This window comes from Odocoileus virginianus, chromosome 15 (assembly GCF_023699985.2).
Source record: "Odocoileus virginianus isolate 20LAN1187 ecotype Illinois chromosome 15, Ovbor_1.2, whole genome shotgun sequence".
NCBI classification, from domain to species: Eukaryota; Metazoa; Chordata; class Mammalia; order Artiodactyla; family Cervidae; genus Odocoileus; species Odocoileus virginianus.
Genome location: NC_069688.1, coordinates 54,902,508 through 54,917,776, shown reverse-complemented (window position 1 = coordinate 54,917,776; position 15,269 = coordinate 54,902,508). Strand labels below are relative to the sequence as shown.

Here is a 15,269-nt window from a genome sequence, read left to right as displayed (position 1 = left end):
TAAGATAAATTTTTAGGAGCATATATATGTTACAAAATTAAAAAGAAAAGCACTGGAGTGATAAACACTAAAATTTCAAGATAGCAGTGAACCATAGAGAGATGTAATTGATGAGCTTCATATGCTTTGATGATGTTTTATTTTTTAGGCTGTTGTTTTTTGGTGTGTCTGAAATATTTAACAAATTATTTAAAAATTTTTTAAAGTAAGTCTCCTATCCACTCCCTTCCTCAGCCATCCAGTTTCCTCCATTAGCTAACAGTTTATCTATTTTATTATTTGTTTTTTTCAGAGAGCCAATTGTTGCATTTATGTTTATTACTCTTATCATTTTTCTGTTTTCTGATTCTTTGGTTTCTGCTTTTGAATTTTCTGATTCCTTCTTTCTGCTCTCTAGACTTACTTGCTCTTCTTTCTCTAATTTCTATGGGGATGTTTAAGTTACTTCTATTCTTATTACTTTATATGTCCACCAACTCCTCCCTAAGCTCTGCCTTAACTGTGATTAATATATGAATTACTTTGCCAACAAAGATCTGTCTAGTCAAAGCTATGGTTTTTCCATTAGTCATACATGGATGTGAGAATTGGACCAAAGAAAGCTGAGCACGGAAAAATTGATGCCTTTGAACTGTGGTGTTGGAGAAGACTCTTAAGAGTCGCTTGGACTGCAAGGAGATCCAACCTAAAGGATCAGTCCTAAAGGAAATCAGTCCTGAATATTCATTGAAAGGACTGATGCTGAAGCTGAAGCTGCAATACTTTGTCCACCTGATGTGAAGAACTGACTCACTGGAAAAGACCCTGATGCTGGGAAAGATTGAAGTCAGGAGGAGAAGGGGTTGGCAGAGGATGAGATGATTGGATGGCATCACCGACTCGATGGACATTAGTTTGAGCAAGCTCCAGGAGTTGGTGATGGACAGGGAAGCCTGGTGTGCTGCAGTCCGTGGGGTCACAAAGAGTCAGACAGAACTGAGTGATGGAACTGAACTGAATATATTAATACCATATAATGCTTTTATTATTGGTACTTTTTGCATAGTCTGATTTTCTTAGCTTTAATTTTCTTTTTGACCTAAAAGTAATGTGAGTTAGATTTTAAAATACAGTAATATCTGGAGAATTGCCTGGCTGTCCAGTGGTTAGGACTCCACGCTTTCACTAATGAGGGTGTGGATTCAATCCCTGGTTGGGAAACTAAGATCCCACAAGCAGCGTGGCTTAATAATAATTAATTATTTTTTTAGAACAGCCTTACTTTTATGGGAAATTGAGTAGGTAGTACAGAGTTCCTGTCTATGAGCTTCACTGGTGGCTCACATGGGTAAAGAATCCGCCTGCAATGTTCGAGACCTGGGTTCGATCCCTGGATTGCAAAGATCCCCTGGAGAAGGGAATGGCTACCCACTCCAGTATTCTTGCCTGGAGAGTTCCTATCTCTATATAGCCCCTTTTCACTAATCAAGGATTCCCCTATTATTTACCAGGGCACCACAGTAGTGAAAGTGCTGAGTCTTAAACACCCGATACACTGGAACACCAGGGAATTCACAGGATGGTACATTGATTATAATTGATGAGCCTGTATTGATACATTGTTATTAATTAAAGTCCATAAACCTTATGTTTCAGTCTTTGTGTTGCATGCATATACCATGTGTGTATGTGAATTTATAGATTATCTCTGAAATAATTATGCAAGAAACTGATCATTATTTTTGCCTCCAGGGAGGGGAAGTTGATGGCTAAGAAATAGAACTTATTTCCCAATATAAAATAAAATTTATAAAGATGAATACTAATTGAGGACTGTAAAAAACTTGTATAAAAGAGTTGTATAAACAACTCTTTCGAGAACTTTTGTTGCATATGACAAATAAATGGGGTAATTGTTGGAGGGGAACATGGACTCAAAGAGTATTTTTAGGATGGAGTATAATAGAGCATGTAGACTGCTGGGAATGAAGCAGTGGAGAAACAGTGATGATGAAGAGAGAGGGGACAATGTATTGCATGGATGGCATCTACTAGCCAAGTAGAAGGTGACCTTTGCTATTAATAGGATACCTGCTCCTTGGGAACCAAGGGCAAAAAAGGAGTCCATGGGTTCACAACAGAAGGGAGTAATAGTTTATTTATTTATTTTTTTAATGGTTTCTTTTCTTTTTTTCCATGTATTTTTATTAGTTAGAGGCTAATTACTTTACATCATTACAGTAGTTTTTGTCATACATTGAAATGAATCAGCCATGGATTTACATGTATTCCCCATCCCAGTCCCCCCTCCCACCTCCCTTTCCACCCGATCCCTCTGGGTCTTCCCAGTGCACCAGGCCCGAGCACGAGTAATAGTTTAGTATGTGGAAACAAGGGAGTTCCTTTTTTATGATTTTTACTGTCTCAGTGTGATCATCAGCTACAACTGAGAGAGCAGAAAGATGTATAGGAGGTCAAAACAGCGAGATGTATTAGCCAGACTTCTGGGAGAGCCCAGAGTCCCTGATTGGATATCCATCCCTTCTCACAGTGTGAAGGGTCCCAGATTCAGTTCTCCTTGCTCACCCTTTTACCTTGTCCCACTTTGATGATTCAACAATTCCCACCTAGATATGGCTCCCTTAATCCAGAGGTGTTTTACATCTCTGTTCCCTTGCTTACATGTTTTCCTCTGCTTTCAATATGACCCCCCTCAATATGGCTTTCAAAAACCTATGTACAGTTACAGTAGCATCTAAAAGAATGAAACACCTAACAAATGAATTTTACCAATGAGGTGAATAGCTTGTGCAATGGAAGATACAGAATATTGCTGAAAAAATTAAAGAGGACATAAGTAACTGGAAAAACATTCCATGTTCATGGACTGGAAAACTTAATATTGTTAAGATGACATTACCCAAAGCAATCTAGAAATTCAATGCAATCCCTATCAAAGTCTAACAGGCTTTTTTCTCCTGAGATGGAAAATCTGCTCCTCAAAATAATATGGAATTGCAAGGGGTACCAAATAGACAAAACAATCTTTGGAAAAAAGAGCCAATTTGGAGGATACACACTTCCTTATTTTAAAACTACAAAACTACAGTAATTATAAATGTGGTAATGGCATAAGGATAAACATATAGATCAATGGAATAGAACTGAGTCAGAAATGAAAAGATGCTCAAAAGCACTAACTTTTAAAGGAATAGCAATCAAAACTACAATGAGGTACCACTTTACCACAGTCACAATGGCCCTGGTTAAAAAGTCTACAAGTAACAAATGCTGGAGAGGGTGTGGAGAAAAGAGAATCCCATTACACTGTGTGTGGGCATATAAATTAGTGTAGCCACTGTGGAAAACAGGACGGAGCTTCCTCAAGAAGCTAAGGTTGCCATATGATCTGGGAATCCCACTCCTGGGCATATACCCAGACAAAACTAATACAACGCAAAAAGATACATGCACCCCTATGTTCATAGCAGTTCTATGTCCGACAAACAGATGGAATATTGTTTAGTTTCTACGTCATGTCTGCCTGTTTTTGCAACCCCATGGACTGTAGCCTGCCAGGCTCCTCTGTCCATGGGATTTCTCAGGCAAGAGTACTGAGAGGATCTTACCGATCCATGGATTGACCCTGTGTCTCCTACATTGGCAGGCAGGTTCTTTACCACTGAGCCACCATGGAAGCCTAGTATGGAATGGTACTCATCCATAAAAAAGAATGAAATAACGCCATTTGCAAAAACATGGCTGGACCCAAGAATTGTCACACCAAGTAAAGTAAGTCAGAAAGATAAAAATACCATATCACTTACATGTGGAATCTAAAATATGACACAAATCAAAATGTCTATCAAAAAAAACAAAACCAGACTCCCTGATATTGAGAAAAGAGCTGTGGTTGCCAAAGGGGACGTAGAGGAGGGAAGATTGGAACTGGGGGTTTAGCAGAGCCAAACTGGTATTTTTTTAAATAATGCACTTTTTTTTTTTTGGCCATGCTGTGCAGCTTGTGGGATCTTAGTTCCCCAACCAGGGATAGCACCCTGACTCCCTCAGCAGTGAGATCACGGAATCCTAGCCACCAGACTCTCAGAGAACTCCCAAACGTTTATGTATAATATGGACAAACAACACGATCCTACTGTATAGCACAGGAAACTATATTCAGTATCCTGTGATAAGCCATAATGGAAATGAATATGAAAAAGAATATATGTATGTAAAACTGAGTCATTTTGCTGTATAGCAGAAATTAACACAACATTGTAAATCACCTATACTTCAATAAAATGAAAGAAAAGAGTCAGAAATAAACCTTTATATATGGTGAATTTATTTCAACAAGGGGGTCAAGCCCTTTCAGTGGGTGAAAGAATAATCTCAATAAATGGTGCTGGGGTAACTGGATGTCTATATTAAAAAAATGGAAAAAAGTTGAAATATGAAAAAAACTGGAGCCTTATGTCATGCTGTATACAAAATGAACTCATAATGGACCAAGGACCTAAATATAAAAACTAAAACATAAAAGTCCTAGAAGAAAACATAGAAAATCTGTATTACCTGGGATTAGGCAGTAAGCTCTCAAGACACAAAAAACTTGAGCAAAAGAAAAAATGCATTGGACTTACTCAAAATCAAAAATCTTTGTACCAAAAATGACACTGTTGAGAGAGTAAAAGACAATTTACAAAATGTGAGAAAATATTTGCAAACTATGTGTTTGATAAGGGCCTATACTCCAGAATATATAACCAGTAATACAACTCAACAAAAAGACAAACCACCCAGTGAAAAACTGAGCAGAGAACTTTGAATAGACATTTCTCTAAAGTTCAAATGACCAATACATACATGAAAAGAAGCTCAACATCTTCATCATAGAGAAAGGCAACTCAAAACCACAGTAAAATGCTTCACACCATTACGATGGCTACAATTTTTTAGAGATGATTTATTCATTTATTTGGCCACGCTGCACAGCATATGGGATCTTAGCTCCCTGACCAGGGATTGAATCCACATGTACCCACTGCATTGAAAGCTAGGAGTTTTAACCATTGAACCACCAGGGACTTTTGTTTGTTTGTTTGCTTGTTTGTTTTAAATCAGAGTTGGTGAGGATGTAGAGAAATTGGAACCTTTGCACACTGGGATGTAAACTGTGTAGTCACTGTAGAAAGCAGTTTGGCAGTTCCTCAAAAAATACCAAAAAAATAGAATTACCATGTGACCCAGCATTTCCACTGGTAGGCATATACCCAAAGAACTGAAAACAGGTTCTCAGATACTTGTATTATACATGTATGTTCATAGCATCACTATTCACAATGGCCAAAAGGTAGAAAAAAACCAATGATAACGACTTGAATAAATGGATGACAAAATGTGGTATATACATACTTCCTGCACCACACAGCTCCCCCACTCCACAGGCTTGATTTTTTTTTAAATCCGTACTTTGGAATATATTCAACAGACTAAGTTCTAGAGCCCAACCAGCTTTAGCCTTTCTTTCTTCATAGGTTCAGTTCAGTTCAGTTCAGTCTCTCAGTCGTGTCCGACTCTTTGCGACCCCTTGAATCACAGCACGCCAGACCTCCCTGTCCATCACCAACTCCCGGAGTTTACTCAAACTCATGTCCATCGAGTAGGTGATGCCATCCAGCCATCTCATCCTCTCTTGTCCCCTTCTCCTCCTGCCCTCAATCCCTCCCAGCATCAGGGTCTTTTCCAATGATTCAACTCTTCACATGAGGTGGCCAAAGGATTGGAGTTTCAGCTTCAGCATCAGTCCTTCTGGTGAACACACAGGACTGATCTCCTTTAGAATGGACTGGTTGGATCTCCTTGCAGTCCAAGGGACTCTCAAGAGTCTTCTCCAACACCACAGTTCAAAAGCATCAATTTTTCGGCACTCAGCTTTCTTCACAGTCCATACACAGTCCAGCTCTCACATCCATACATGACCATTTAGTGTCCTCCTTTTAGCCTATGAGCTAAAAGGGAGTGATAATACTCTAAGTACCCAAACATGTTTATTGAGTGAATTGATTTTTTTTCTCTATTTCAAATCACACATAAAATTATGTATTATGCCCGTTTTATATATCAAATGCTCGGATTGTACTATTCTTTTCTTTCACTTTTATCTCTTTTGGTTATCAGATTAGAAGCTTGCCTGTTTCTACCTGTAAATAGCCCACAACAGCTATTGTTGTTTGACCCGCCACAGTGTCTTTCCTTCTTTGATTTTCACCACCCTGCTGTGAAAAGAGCCATCTGAAGGAAAACAGGAATTGCCTCTAATGTGAAAAGCAATTTATGCGAATCTGAACGCCTGCCAGGGACGACGTGACAAAAAGGCAGAGATGGTGGGGGAGAGCCAAGCAGCCCACAAGGGCATGTTTGGTAACAGAGGAGCTCTTTGCCAAGGTTTCAGACATGCATATCAGTACACGGAGTAGGGGGAGAGTTGGAGTGAACTGTCAAAGCTTTTCAGCCTCTCCAGAGATCAAGGACTTGGAGAACAACCGGTTTGGCAGTCTGGCAAACTGCCAACTGCACAACAGCCGTCCACCAGTGGAAACACAAAAGGCTTTCATTTTCCTCCCTCTCTGGGCACCCTGATTAAAAGGAACAGCTGCTGCCCTTTCCCCACGAGACTTTATCATGGTGATTCCCTCCTGCCGAGGGCTTGCTATGAAACTTCCACATCATTTCTCAAAATGTGCTCTGGCAATCACCTAAGATTTGAGAAGCACGGATTGCAAACTGCTACCTACGCAAACCATCTCCAAATAAGCACACCCACTAGTGCCTGTGGTTTAGAAAGATTCATGACCCCAGCTATTCTCCGATGCTTTTCCAACCCCATGAAGGCATAACATTCTGGGATCCTGTCTATTCTGAAAACAGGCAAATAGCCAAAACTCTGTGGTTTAGTTGCACAGAGCTGGCATTGTGTAGACCATAAGCCTTACATATGGCACTTTTTTTTTTCCTTCTTTGTAATTGCTCTACTGTATTCAGCAAATCTAAAATCTCTCAAAGCATGTTTCCTCAAGAAGCCCCATAGAGCTAGGTTCTGTGATCAAAAAGAATTTGGGAAATCCTGTATGCCCTAATAACCTCTCATAGCTTCACCATGCGTGTTAGAAGCTGTGAGATATACGTAGAAAAGAAACTTCTCTAACTTTCTAGAACTTAACTACTTATCAGGGCTTCCCTGATAGCTCAGTTGGTAAAGAATCTGCCTGCAATGCAGGACACCCTGGTTGGATTCCTGGGTTGGGTCCCCTGGAGAAGGGAAAGACTACCCACTCCAGCACTCTGGCGTGGAGAATTCCATGGTCTGTATAGTCCATGGGGTTGCAAAGAGTCGGACACAACTGAGCAACTTTCACTTCACTCACCAGCCATTGCAGTTTAATCCAACTTGCTCTTAACAACTTTAGGTTTATTTCAGAGGAATTTGTTCTATATGTAGCTGTAGATTTGATGTGTTTGTGGGAGGAGGTGAGTTCAGGATCCTATTACTGTAAGTCGTCATCTTGAACTAGAACCTTAACATCTTTCATTATTTCTATAAAAAAGTACAGAAATAATGGACATTACTATTAAATGTCCATTTATTAAAAGGACATCAGCCTTATGGGTTGCTCTTTCTTTTAGCAATTAAGCGAGCGCATAAGTACAATCTGAGGTGAATTTGAAGATGACTGGTTGAATGAATTGACTTAGCTAGAAACTGGCTTTTATATAAGAACTTTATGTTAATCGATGAGCAAGTGTTAATTAGATTCCTCTCTCCCTCCCCTCTTCCCTTCCTCCTCCTCTCTCTTTCTCTCCCTGGAGCCACTTATGTTTCCACATCAGAGATTCCACCCCTATCTAAATCTTCCTCGGATTGTGCAGTGGGTGTAACCTGGTCTTCCAGCTCCAGCTGACTTGGCCAAGGATAGTCACCAGGCATGAGGTGGGTTGTGGGGAGTCATCAGTTGGCAGCAACCTCTGACTTACGTGGCCTGACTCCAAAGGTGACTTGAATGTAACTCCCAGCTAGTAGTCGACAGAAGGGCTCAAGCTCGTGGAGTAGCACTGAGTCAAGTTCATGACAAAGGACACACTGGAGTGAGCGTTGATCAGCTCTGCTGAGGTCCTAGAGCCGCCTTCAGTCCAGAAGCAGGCTCCCTGAGGGAGGACCATCCATGCCTCTTATCTGAGATTAATTTTTCTTACTGTAATCCCCTTGGATTTAAATATCTTAAGTGGGTCTCTTGCGATCAAACAATTCTAAATTTAAATAACTTCTCTAAAAGTGTTCTTCTGAATTTGGTAGGACATATGCAGCAAAATAAAACATGGTCATGATCTGCAATGAACTCCTACTAGAGTTGTAGAAATAAGCAACAAATATTAGGAAGATGACTTGAGAAAGCTGTAGAGTATGGTATAAAGAGATTACATGAATTCTTGAGATCTGAGGCTCAGAGTTTTGAAGGAGAGAGATGGAACATTCAAGAGATTAATTCCTGGATGTCTAGTAATAAACTGAAAATATAAAGAATGTTTGAAACCTTTGGGGAATGAATATGATCATTATATGGATTGTGGTGATAGTTGCACAGTGTACACTGTCAAAAATTAGTAAATGGTACAGAAACATGGATGAACCTAGAGATGGTCATACTGAGTAAAGTTAAGTCAGACAGTATGATACTGCTTATAAGTGGAATCTAAAAAGAAATGATACAAATAAATTTACTTACAAGACAGACTCACAGACTTAGAGAAGGAACCTGTGGTTACCGGGGGGGAGGGGGAGGGAAAGAGAAGGGAAAAGGGATAGTTAGGGGTTGGGATGGACGTATATACAGTGCTATATTTAAAATGGATTACCAGCAGGGACCTGCTGTATAGCACGTGGAACTCTGCTCAATGTTATGTGGCAGCCTGGATGGGAGGGAAGTCTGTGGGAGAATGGATACGTATATATGTATGGCTAAGTCCCTTCGCTGTTCACCGGAATGTATCCCAACAGTGTTTGTTAATCGGCTGTACCCCAATACAAAATAAAAAGTTTAAACAATAACAATAAAATAATGGGCTTCCCAGGTAGCTCAAATGGTAGAGAGTCTGCCTGCAATGCCGGAGACCTGGGTTCAATCCCTGGGTCAGGAAGATCCCCTGGAGAAGGGCGTGGCAACTCACTCCAGTATTCTTGCCTGGAGAATCCCATGGATAGAGGAGCCTGGTGGGCTACGGTCCAATGGTTATCCATTTTGTTTTTAAACAAGGACCTAATGTATAGCACAGGGAACTCTGTTCAATATTATATAACAACCTAAATGGGAGAAGAATTTTAAAAAGAATAGATACATGTATATCTATCAGTGAATCACTTTGCTGTACACCTAAAGCTATCACAACATTGTTAATTAACTACACTCCAATACAGAATTAAAAGTTAAAATAAGTAAATACAACTTCCAAAAAATTCAATAAATTGTACACTTTAAATATATCCAGTTTACTGAATGTATTATGGCTCCATAAAGCACAAAAAGAAAAAGAATTTTAGTGAAAGAACTATTTACACAGGTATAAGCAGAGTCAAGGGTAAAACACTCATGGGCAAGCAGCCCTGAGATGTAATTACAGCCCCAGGGCTAAGGAAGCAAGGGAAAGAGACTTTTCAGGGCTGTAGTCACAAACTTGAGGCCAGCAGTCTACAAACTATTAATATTGTTACCATCCAAGGAGGTGAGTATATTAATAGAAAATGAGAGTGAGCATTTAGAAGCTTCCCAGGTGACACTAGTGGTTAAAAAAAAAAAAACCTGCCCACCAATGCAGGAATCGTTGGATCCCTGGAGGAGGGTATGACAACCGCTCCAGTATTCTTGCCTAGAGATCCCCACAAAGGAGCCTGGTTGGTGGGTTACAGCCCGTAGAGTCTTAAAGAGTCCAATCTGACTACAGCGACTTAGCACACACACGCGTAACAATGTAACAGACCAATGTTACATTTGTCAAATCAAATAATATAAAACCCGGGGATTATATTTTGTATGTCTGGGGCTTTTTAATTTCGCTTTTCTAGTAATTCTTTTTTTTTTTTTTTTTCAGTTGTTGACCAACTGTGGATGGTGATTTTTTTAAAAGATCATTCACCACTGATAGTTTGAGAAATACTGATCTGGAGGAATCCAACCAAAGAAAAAAAATAAAATTCAGCTTTCCCTCGCTTCAGGAGAGAGCTAGGGAAAATGCATTCCGCAGTCTCTCGTTTCTCCCACACTCTGATCTCTGTTTCTCCCTTGGACCAAACCCAGTTAGAAGCCAGAGGGCAGAAAGGTCCAGGTAATAAAGCGGGCAGCCAGCCAGGTCACAGAGCAGGGCAGAGAAGGGCAGAAAATGGGTCTGCAGCAGCAGAGAATTAGCTGCGCTGTGGGCCGCGATTCGCCCTGTGATCTTGGGAGAGTTACTCCATCTCAGTGACCTTCAGGACCCCCGCCCCACCGTGTCATAAAATGGAGATTCTTAGACCACCAGCCACTTGTTCCACCACTCTTCACTCACTTGCTTAATCCAGAGACCTGGCAGCCCTTCAGATCCCCCAGTCAGTCCTGAGCCTCTCACCCCCGTGGTGACATTCCCACGTGCCCTCCTCTCTTTACTGCCAGGCCTGAGCTGAGCTCCTCCGCCTTTGTCCGTTATAAGGCTCAGCCTTCCTGCCTGAGCTCCCATCCAAGCCACCCGCCGGAATGACACCCGAGGGATCTTTCAAAATACAGATTTGGGGGACTTCCCCCGTGGTCCAGTGGCTAAGACTCCAAGCGCCTAATTCAGGGGGGCCCGGGTGCAATCCTTGGTCAGGGAGCTAGATTTCACATGCTGCAAGTAAGACACGGTGCGGCCAAAAAAAACCAAACAGATTTGGCCAACTAATTTCCTAGCTTCAGTAGAGAATTGGGGAGTGAGCATTTCAAACTGCTTTAGTGCTTAGAATGCTTAAGTGGCTTTGTTCTGTTTTGATTTTGGCCTTCGGATATAAAAGTTTTGTTGTGCTTCTCATCAAGCTCCCTTCCTCTCTTTGAAATGCCCTGTCCCTCCTCTGCCAGCTAACTCCCTAATCATTTTTCAGAACTTGGGGAAATCTCTCTGACTCCCACACTCATCACAGGCAGGGGCACTTAAATGCTCTTATCCTACACTTTATTACTTCATTTATTCCTGCATTGTAATTCAACTTCTTTTAGAAACTGCTAACCCCCTGAAGGAAGGAACTACACAGTCTTCGTGGTTGTGTTTCCTTGCCTAATAGTGTCTGAACACAGTTAGTACCTTCTCTATACATTTATTGAATGGCTGTTGAGTAAATGAAAATTGGGATGGTCAGTTAAGTCTTTATGAAAATGGAATTTGAACCAGTAGTTTCTAAAGAATAGACAAGATTAAGATGGCCACAGGGGAGGGGAGAGAGTTCTTGGTAGATTTAACAATTTGAATCAAGGCAGAAAGTGAGTAATTGAGTTTGAATTTAATTAGTTTGAGTTTAGTTAGTGAGTAGTTGAGTTGGAATGTAGGAGCTAAAGATGGGAGGTCGGTTGAGGTCCAGTGGAAGATTGCCATGATAAACAGGAAATGAACTGAGGATTTGAGATTGAGTACTGACCTTTTTTGAAAAGATGATGAAATTATATAAAAGATGTGTCAGGAAGATTACTCTTCCTGGGGTGTTTACAATGATTTGAAATAAAAGATTAGAAGCAAAAAGGTCGTTAAGAAAATTTCTTAAAAGAATTCACATGAGGGGGTTAAAAGTCTGGATGTAGATTGCTGGCAGTGGATATGGAAAGGAAACAAATGCGAAGAGACATTACAAAGAAAGAAGTTATAAAAATCTGTTAAAATAATGGTGTTTAAGGACTAGCATGCTGCTGCTGCTGCTAAGTCTCTTCAGTCGTGTCCGACTCTGTGCGACCCCTTCCCTGGGATTCTCCAGGCAAGAACACTGGAGTGGGTTGCCATTTCCTTCTCCAATGCATAAAAGTGAAAAGTGAAAGCATAAATGCATGGAATTCAGCGTTTACTGATTATTTGACACTCTAAAATTCTGGTTAGTACTAATGACAGAAATAAAGAGGGTGCAAAATGAGCTGTTTTAATAAGGTTTATTATTGTTATTACTTACATTTAAAAAGTCATGTTGAAAATGTATGTATCGGGCAAAGGTTTTACACTCTGGACTCCAAGGCCCTGTTGCAATATCTACTGCCACCTTCTGGCAGAGGAGAAGTGATGATAATGTCTTAGTTGCAAACCTACAAACTTAAGTCACAGTTACCATTATGCAGTCATCTAAATGTCAAGCAGCTGGATGATAACAGTTGTTTCTGTTCTGTATTGTACACTCTAATTGTTGTGTTGCTATCAGATCAAGGGCCCCAGGAACTTGCCACTGGCTGGTTAAGCTTGGTGTCTTATCCCATTCTAATTCCACTATTGCTGAGTGGTTTTAGGATTTCCTTAGGTTTGTTTCTTTTTAATCAATTTTTATTGGAGTATGGTTGATTTACAATGTGGTATTTAGGATTTCCTTAGGTTTATCCTGGTGGCTCAGTAGGTAAAGAATCTGCCTGTGGTGCCGGAGACCCGGTTTCGATCTCTGGGTGGGGAAGATCCCCTGGAGAAGGAAATGGCTACCCACTCCAGTGTTCTTGCCTGGAAAACTCCATGGACGGAGGAGCCTGGCAGGCTACAGTCCATTGGGTCGCAAAGAGTAGGACAGGACTGAGCAACTAAACCACAGTTTCTTCACTTCTAAGATTTGAAACAGCAAAATTTTCTGGTTGCTTTTATAAGGTTATGGTAAGAAAGAATTGAGAAAAACATGTTGAAAGGTAAAGATACTCTTATTTGTGCCAGGCATCAGATTTGTTTTACAAAATGATATTTGGGTTTTTATTTAAATTTTAAAAGATTTTTATTCAATACTATAATATTTTTATTTTTGCCATATGGTACCAATATGCTTTAAAACCTAATGGAAGGATTCTACATTTAAATGAATATTGATATGTTAGTATTGATAATACTGGATCCACACACATGGTCTTAAAATATTCATATGCCCTTTGATCCAAATCTTTAAAGTTCGGAAACTTAAGGAAGTAATCACAAAATAGTGAAACATCTTTATTTACAAAACATGTATTACATCATTTGTAATCACAAGAAATTGGAAATAATGTAAATATTTAATAAAATAGTAATTGTAAACAATGTTATAATTGTAGAACAAAATAGTTTACAGTCATCAAAATGATATTCATGAATAACTTACAATTACATGGGAAAATTTTATTGTTTGGAAAAATGCAGAAGTGTTATGATTTCAAACTATATAAAATGAAATAAAATTTAGAAGAGGACGCTCCGTGGACTCGGCGCCAGCCACCTCCCCTCCGCGCTCTGCGACTGCCGCGGCGAATATGGCCTCAGGAGTGCAAGTTGCGGAAGAAGTATGTTGCATTTTTTTATGACATGAAAGTTCGGAAGTGCTCCACGCCAGAAGAAATCAAGAAAAAAGAAGGCTGTCATCTTCTGTCTCAGTGCAGACAAAAAGTGCATCATCGTGGAGGAAGGCAAATAGATCTTGGTGGGAGATGTTGGTGTCACCATAACCGATCCTTTCAAGCATTTTGTGGGGATGCTTCCTGAAAAGGATTGTCGCTATGCTCTGTATGATGCAAGCTTTGAAACAAAGGAATCCAGAAAAGAGGAGCTGATGTTTTTCCTGTGGGCACCAGAACTAGCTCCTCTGAAGAGTAAAATGATCTACGCGAGCTCCAAGGATGTCATCAAAAAGAAGTTCCAAGGCATAAAACATGAATGTCAAGCAAATGGGCCAGAAGACCTCAATCGGGCTTGTATTGCTGAAAAGCTAGGTGGATCCTTAATTGTAGCTTTTGAAGGATGCCCCGTGTAGACCATCATCTGGTGCCACAAATCAAAAGCTTCCGTGTTTAATGTTATCCTCTTGCTATGTATAAGTAAAGCAGACAATGTTTAGGCTAGGGACTCACTGAAGGGGAGCTGTCTTGTCATTTGTGGGGGTAAACTATTCTATGAACATGTGCAAATGGCCCTAAATAAATCTACACTCTAAAACTTAAAAAAAAAATGAAATAAAATTTAAATAATTCATGCATATAAAGACTAGAAAGCAACATACCAAGGGTCATACTTGACTATGAATATCATTTTGTTTTCTTTTTTTATTGTGTTAAAATACACATAAAATTTTGTAAAATTATTATTATATTCTAGTCAACTATTCTCCATGAATTACTAAAATCCCAAATGGATGCTTAACAAATATTATGTATTCAGTAAGTATTTCTTTCTTTCTTCTACCTACCCAGTCCTGGGGGTGGTGAGAGATTTTGTGTGTTGCTTTATATTTTTATTCTTACCAACTTACGGGATAATATTTCCATTATTTGATATTCCCAGATAAGACCATGTACTCTGAGTCTGTGCCAGAATATTAGCCATGAACACATAAGAATGTAAACAGGTGTGGCTGTTTGAGGCCAGAGTCATGGTGAGGTGCAGTATCTTAGCATGATCATGGTCTAGATCCTTGATCTGCAGTCAGGAGCTGAGCTTTGACCTCATAGGATTAGCAACTCTTGTTAACTGTTTTCCTCAGGAGTGATCAGCATAGAGCGGTCTAAATCACACTCACACGTGGGTTCGATCCCTGGTCAGGGACCCCAGATCCCGCATCCTGAAACACAGCTGAGACCGTGCGCCATAACTGCTGAGCCTGCACTCTAGACCCTGTGAGCTGCAGCTGTGAAGCCCAAGCGCCTACAGTCTAGGCTCCACAGGGAGAGAAGCCCCACAGCAGTGAGAAGCCCGTGAGCTGCAACCAAGACCCAGCACAGCCACAAGTAAGTAAGTAAATTAAAATGCAAAACATCACACCCACAAATAAACTGATAAGTAAATCTTGAGTTTTTAATTTTATTGCAAAACTGCAACATATATGTTAACTCACTGGAATCACAGTTGTGGGGGATGATGAATGAACTCAGAAAACTCCAGTGCCCCATGTGAATGAGCTACCTCCAAATGTCCTTTTCTTCTGTCGGGATATATCTAGTGAGGGAGATGACGACTCTAGTGAAATAGATGATTGTTCCTTCTTCTTTTTTTAACTGAGCCGTGTGACTTGTGGGATCTTAGTTCCCCCACCAGGA

At 40.2% G+C, this 15,269-nt stretch overlaps 1 pseudogene; it reads left to right on the top strand.

The window, feature by feature from the left end:
- Positions 1 to 13,493: 13,493 nt before the first annotated feature.
- Positions 13,494 to 14,172, top strand: LOC110131594 (destrin pseudogene; annotated as a pseudogene).
- Positions 14,173 to 15,269: the final 1,097 nt, after the last annotated feature.